Here is a 7492-nt window from a genome sequence, read left to right on the forward strand (position 1 = left end):
ACTAAAAGCGTACCGAACTCACAAAGAATATTGTGAGAACCCGTGCATAAAGGTTTCTTTAGGAGATCTCCCAATGTGAAGGGTGTAGGAATTGAAGAGTAGGAACTGCGTACCGTACTCACTAGAAAGAAAAACTTTATACTTATATAACGGTTTCTTTAGGTCCCGTCACATCAGGTTTTCCATTTCCATATGTGGTGAATATAAACCGTATCGAATGCAAAAAAGAAATAAAATGTGTTGTAATATATATTGTGTACACTTCTACGTTGAGGGTATAGTGGGAACCTCTAAGGGCGTACTGAAACTCACAGGAGAGATAATATCACCATGCTCATCAAGGTTTCTTTAGGGTATGACACCATTTATGTGAACTCCCTTTCTGAAAATAATGCGTACCGTACTCACAGCCCATATAGATGTTATACGCGTATCAAGGTATCTTTATATGGGCAATCACCAATTTCAATCCAAGTCACCTCTAAAGGGAATGTTGGGCGGTGTTTTTTTAGGGTTATACAAAATATTTAATATAAAACAACAAATTTTAAAAACAAGTACAAGATTTAAATACCTGGGTGGTGGCTGGGAGTGGGAAATGCCACAACCCAGGTTTGAAATAAGAACAGTAACTCCTATGCCAACGTGTTTCTACAGCAAGCTGCTATCTTTCTCAAGGCAATACAATAATGCATAAGTACTGTCCTAGCACTGGAATATAACATATAACTTTTGGCATGTAACAGTAAATGAAATAATAGATATTTATTAATTGATTTATGTATTTGTGATATGTACTTTGTAATATCCTCTACTTCTTTTCTTTATATTTGTTAAATAGTAATTGAAAAACAAACACTTTAGATTCTTCATTAATATGTGATGGGCAGAAATCATACAATAAGCAAATTCTGGTTAATTTCTAATTAAATTGAGATATTAAGAATTAATTAAAAAAAAAAAAAAAAAAAAAAAAGATTATACTACTTACATTCTCCTAAAAAAAATTGCATTTGATTTATTTTTATTTTACATTTTTTATAAATACATCCTGAGGTTGGGTAAATTAATGTTTTAGGAATCAGAATATATGTCAGATAGCTAAGCAGTACTGTATGCGGGCTATCCTATTTACTGGTGTAGGTATGCACAGCACTGTTTTGTAGCGGGGTCAAAAACAATAAATTCTGGACTAGCTATGTCTAATTTTGCCCACAGTGTCCATAGCACCCATCACGTTTTACTCTTGAGAACAGGAACATACAAAGTTCTGCACATACAGGGTTCGATCTCATCTATTTTTCAATTCAATTTTGCTTATATAAGCAAAATTGAATCGGAATCGAATCAGAATTGAAGGCACATCGAACGCTCTTCAACCATATTCAATGCCACTTCAATCCTGATGCTCAGCCCATTGGCATTGAAATGGAATAGAAAAACTGTGCAGGAAAGACAATAAAGTCCAAATCTAATGCGTTTTGCTTGCCATTCAATTCGATCCCGACTCAATCTCAATGGAATCGGGATAAAATCGCACCGTGTGTATACCTCCTTAATGTCACTTACCTCTGCAGCAATATGACGGAGTGCATTGTGTCCTGTAATATTTGCCTCCCTATTATAATATAATGACAAGTTGCCCATTTCTGCAGTAGTTGGCATTCAATAGTACTGTACATACAGTATTTCAGAATCATCACGTAACAGTAAAGGTCAACAGAGCATCTTACCCAAAGCAGAGGGTGACTGGTAAAAAGCTAGTCTTTTTATAATCATAATGTAGGGACTCCAAGGGCCTTTAATTTTCTACATACTTCAAGATTATGCCAACCCAATTAAGATTCAAAACTATAAAATCTCTAGTGGCTTGTAAAAAAAAAAAATACAAAAAAATAAAAAGAAGAATAATCCAAGCAGGTTTATGAAAATTAACTCCAGTTACAAGTAAATATGTATTGATTTATTAAGGCTGAGCGGTATTAATAATAATAATAATAATAATAATATCAGAATGATATTCATAATATTGATATTAATTAGAATTATGATCCTAAGCCAGAGATGACATTGGGAATGTAGTGATCGGATATCCCTGTTGCGATGGTGGGTGGTCTGGGCATGCACCCACCGCCTGTGCGAACACCTTCGGCTAGTATCACACTCACTGAGGCATTTGTGCAAGTGAGGTAGGGAGGGGTGGGGATTGACACTAACCAGACCAGGGGAACGCCCAATGTATTATGGTCATCCCCATAAAAATGCTGGGCGTTCCCTTGGGTAAGCTAGGGGGGCTAGTGCTTGCTTAGTGTGGGTGGCTGAAGTCACATGATGTCAGTCCCGCCCCCTCTTTGGTGGACTCCGATAGGAACAAAACTCAGTTTAGACTGACTTTTATTACATGGAGCCTTTGGGTGCATATGAAGGGATGTGTTCATATACATCCCCTTGCATTGTACCGAGGGGATTCCTGCGGTGGAGATGCATCGAGCGACAGCAAGCACGCGCTGAAGCAGTCGGCGTAAATGACGCACTCCCCCCTCGAGCTTGCAAGTGGTACAGTCCAAGCAAATGACTACGTCAGCCATTGTTTATTGTTGCATTCAGACGGGTGGCATTCATGGGCTTGATACGCAGCAAAAGACCACTGCTAAGTGGGCCTTGCTAAATCAGGCATATTGTAGACCTTGCACAGATGTGACTATGGCAAATGAAGTAAGCCTCAAAGCTGTCCAAATCAGATTCATGCCCTTTTCTGTGCTGTGACTCTGACGGACCTTTTAAGTCTGTAATACATATTTGACCCTTTAATAATAATAAGTTGCATAGAGGCAACTAGAATTTCCATAATTCTGTATGTATATCTCTTGAAAAAAATGTAATCCTTGACATTATCTCTGGACGCTTCACAGTCCCACTTCAATGAGCTCTCCACTGGGATACCCAACATTTCTTGCAATCCAGGCCGCAAGAAAAAAAGAGTCACCTCAAATTTGGTGATAGACTCCCAGGCTGAAGTCCCAGCTTGATCTACCATGGGCACACTCTCCTGAGTGGATCTGATCTTGTTGCTGCTGGACATTACCCATGAGTTGTGTTGTCTGCTCCACCACCTCCCAGCAAGCACTGGGCCCTCCATAACCTCCCCCTACTCAGCACCACAACTTGGTGGTCCAGAACAATGACCCCAGACTTAACAAAGCGTCCATCTTGCCTGGCTGCTACACTGGCTGCTCACCATACTGCCACCCATTCCCACACCTACAGTAGCTGTTTCACCTGACCAGCAAGCCCAGTCTTCACATGAGCATGGATTAGAACAGATAGCCAAAACGAAAAATACGTGGGGCGCTCAAAGGTAAACAAGAATAGGAATTTTATTAAAAACACATACACACAAAAAAATCACAATACATATGTATATATAAAAAACTCTAAAATCAATGAGTATCACTATACCACAATTGTAAGCACTGATTGGATATGCACAAGACAGCGTGGACTCTCTTCCCTTTTCAATTAGAGGGATGGTATATGCTTGGTTAGTCCGATTATTATTGGGGTTAGTATCCACTTTTATTTGAACCATATGGATTTAAAAGTAAATGGCCAGTGTGCACACTTAGCAGTCCATAGCAGTAGCGCTAGCTTATTGTAAAAATATCGATATTGAGTAAGTGATGACAAGGACTTCTGTTATATATTATATAAGAACAGTGTCCATCCTGTTATCACAATTATTGGGCTCTTACCCCTCCGTGGCGCTGGGCAGTGATGGAAAGCTATCGTCAGTCTGGTGCATGTAGCAGCGCTTGCTGCCTCCGTCTCTCTCAGCTGACCTGTTGTTTGACCGGATCAGCCGGCCGAATAAACCCGACAGGAGCCGCCTCTTCGTTGTTTGCCTTCTTTTGCTGGAATTCCCGCACAGCGCTCTGCCACAGCGTCTGTGTTGCTTGGGGGGAATCTGCGGCTTTGGCGTGGAGGCAATTCCGGCTCTTTACGTGTAGCAGGTGTCGGGGAGACGGGAGAGCGGCACTTCAGAACTTCAGACTTCAGAACGCGTTTCGCCGCACACTGGCCGGCTTTCTCAACAAGGTATGGAGTTCATTCTCCCTAGCCAGCTATAAATGCTGGTCTGCTTAATTTACACAGGTGTTTCAGGTTAATTAGTCACCTCCTTGATTTTCGTCAGTCAGACAGTTTTGTCTATCCCATTTAAAGTGTTCAAGTATATTCTTTATGTGCATGTGATTTTTCTTTTATATGCTTACAGTTTTATTGGTACCAATTCATATTATATGCTCCATAAGTAACCATTCCGCATATTTAAATTCTATATTTGTGTGGGTCACACTTATTTTTTATATTTAATAATTATTAAACATACAAAATCAATTAATCAATCTCTATTTGCTATATCAGACAGATTCACAGTATCTAGACAAACCAGACACATTTTTAGATATACAAAATAATATTAATAATAAAAACTAAATAGTAAAACCTAGACAAAATAAAATGAAAAAAAAAAACAATGAAAAGAAAAAGGAAAAAAGTGCAAATAGACAGTCAATATAGACACCATTTCTAAACTATGTTTATACATGATATTTGCTGGTTCTATTGCCTACTATTTGACTGTCCATCATACAGTTCATCCATTATTCATTATTTGTTTGACCTCACTACAGGAACAAATATAATAAATATAATAAATTATAAAAAACCTGTGGACGTGTGCAGTTTTATCCCGTATTCAAGTAACCATAAGAAAAGCTGGCTAAAAAATGTACCAAAGAGCCAGCTGCACAGGATACGGAGGAACTGCACCTCCAACACACAGTTCGAAGAACAGGCTGAATCCCTATTGGGGGAATTTAAAAATCGAGGATATCCACAAGAAGTATTAGATGAAGCCTCTAAATATTCTGAGAGCTTAAACAGGGAAGAAATGCTCTATAGAAATGTAAATAAAGAGGAAAACAAAAATAAAAATAAAAACAAAATTAAGGAAAATAGATATGACAACAAAACTCCCTTTTTTGTGTCAACACATAATGTAGCAGCTGGCAAAATTACCTCCATCATTAAAAGGAATTACAAACTCCTCAGCACTGACCCAATATTAAAATCAAATCTTGAGATAAAACCCCCTATAATTTTCAAAAAGGCACGCAACCTCAAAAATATCCTCGCCCCGAGCATGCTCAAGGAAAATGCTCAAAAAGGAAGAAGTTCTACACAAAGAACTTTGATAGGTCCAGAGGTACGGGGCTTCTTCAGATGCAACCATACAAGATGCATAACATGTGAACATGTAAGTAACAAAAGACAGTCAGTTGAGGCGGCGGTCTCAGGGAAATCCTTTGAAATAGAGTCCTTCATTAACTGTGCTACAAGTTATGTGATCTACTTGTTAATTTGTCCGTGCCATATGTATTACGTGGGACGAACCACACGTCAACTTAAAAATAGAGTAACTGAACATAGGCGAAATATTTTGAATAAACGCATGAATCACAGTGTTCCTAGACACTATCTGGAAGCACACAACAGCAATCCTGACGGAATGCTTGTGATTGGACTTGAGCAAATTAAAACAACATGTCGGGGAGGGGATCGTTTCAGAACCCTCTGCAAACAGGAAGCAGCATGGATTCTGAAGTTGCAGTCTCTAAAACCTCAAGGTCTGAATGAGAACATTGATCTTGAGTTCATCTAGTGATCTCTAGATGGATTGCATGGAGGGTGTTCTCAAATGTGTCAATTTCCCAATTAATGTATTTACAGAAGATCACTCATAACCCGCTCCATTCTTTTTCGCCTCCCAAAAACAACAAAAATCCCCCCCTTCCCCCCCCCCCTCCCCCCGCTTCATTCCTCTATTGGTGTATTAATCATCCTTTTCTCCTGCAAACTACAGTTAACTAATAATCACGAATTATGTATGATACATTAGTTACATTATGAATGCAGCTGATGGTACAAAAGTATCGTCTATCTGCATTCGGTAATATATGAAGGTCAACTAAAAAGATCTGTGTTAACCCTTGTCAAAATGCTCGTTTTCGATAGCACGATTATCATTGTCCACAAAACCTCATAACAACAATGTTGTTTTTCCCTTTACTTCTTCTTCTTCTTCTCTCTTTTTTTCTTCGTCATATACATGTAATTGAACATGCATTTTCCTTCTTCTTATTTAATTTAAAATATCTGTGTGTGTATATATAGGTATTTGCCCCATCAATTTGCTCTATCTATTGAAAAGATACAAATATAGTATGATATATGTTAAGGATATTTTGGGTCCCCTCACCAAAAACTGGAATTCAATTATGCCACTATAATTTTTTCGTATAATAAAACGATCCTCATAGAACATCAGATATGCATAGTGGTAATATTTGTTCCTGTAGTGAGGTCAAACAAATAATGAATAATGGATGAACTGTATGATGGACAGTCAAATAGTAGGCAATAGAACCAGCAAATATCATGTATAAACATAGTTTAGAAATGGTGTCTATATTGACTGTCTATTTGCACTTTTTTCCTTTTTCTTTTCATTGTTTTTTTTTTTTTCATTTTATTTTGTCTAGGTTTTACTATTTAGTTTTTATTATTAATATTATTTTGTATATCTAAAAATGTGTCTGGTTTGTCTAGATACTGTGAATCTGTCCGATATAGCAAATAGAGATTGATTAATTGATTTTGTATGTTTAATAATTATTAAATATAAAAAATAAGTGTGACCCACACAAATATAGAATTTAAATATGCAGAATGGTTACTTATGGAGCATATAATATGAATTGGTACCAATAAAACTGTAAGCATATAAAAGAAAAATCACATGCACATAAAGAATATACTTGAACACTTTAAATGGGATAGACAAAACTGTCTGACTGACGAAAATCAAGGAGGTGACTAATTAACCTGAAACACCTGTGTAAATTAAGCAGACCAGCATTTATAGCTGGCTAGGGAGAATGAACTCCATACCTTGTTGAGAAAGCCGGCCAGTGTGCGGCGAAACGCGTTCTGAAGTCTGAAGTTCTGAAGTGCCGCTCTCCCGTCTCCCCGACACCTGCTACACGTAAAGAGCCGGAATTGCCTCCACGCCAAAGCCGCAGATTCCCCCCAAGCAACACAGACGCTGTGGCAGAGCGCTGTGCGGGAATTCCAGCAAAAGAAGGCAAACAACGAAGAGGCGGCTCCTGTCGGGTTTATTCGGCCGGCTGATCCGGTCAAACAACAGGTCAGCTGAGAGAGACGGAGGCAGCAAGCGCTGCTACATGCACCAGACTGACGATAGCTTTCCATCACTGCCCAGCGCCACGGAGGGGTAAGAGCCCAATAATTGTGATAACAGGATGGACACTGTTCTTATATAATATATAACAGAAGTCCTTGTCATCACTTACTCAATATTGATATTTTTACAATAAGCTAGCGCTACTGCTATGGACTGCTAAGTGTGCAC

The sequence above is a fragment of the Crinia signifera genome, chromosome 4, assembly GCF_055691185.1.
Source record: "Crinia signifera chromosome 4, ASM5569118v1, whole genome shotgun sequence".
Taxonomy (NCBI): domain Eukaryota; kingdom Metazoa; phylum Chordata; class Amphibia; order Anura; family Myobatrachidae; genus Crinia; species Crinia signifera.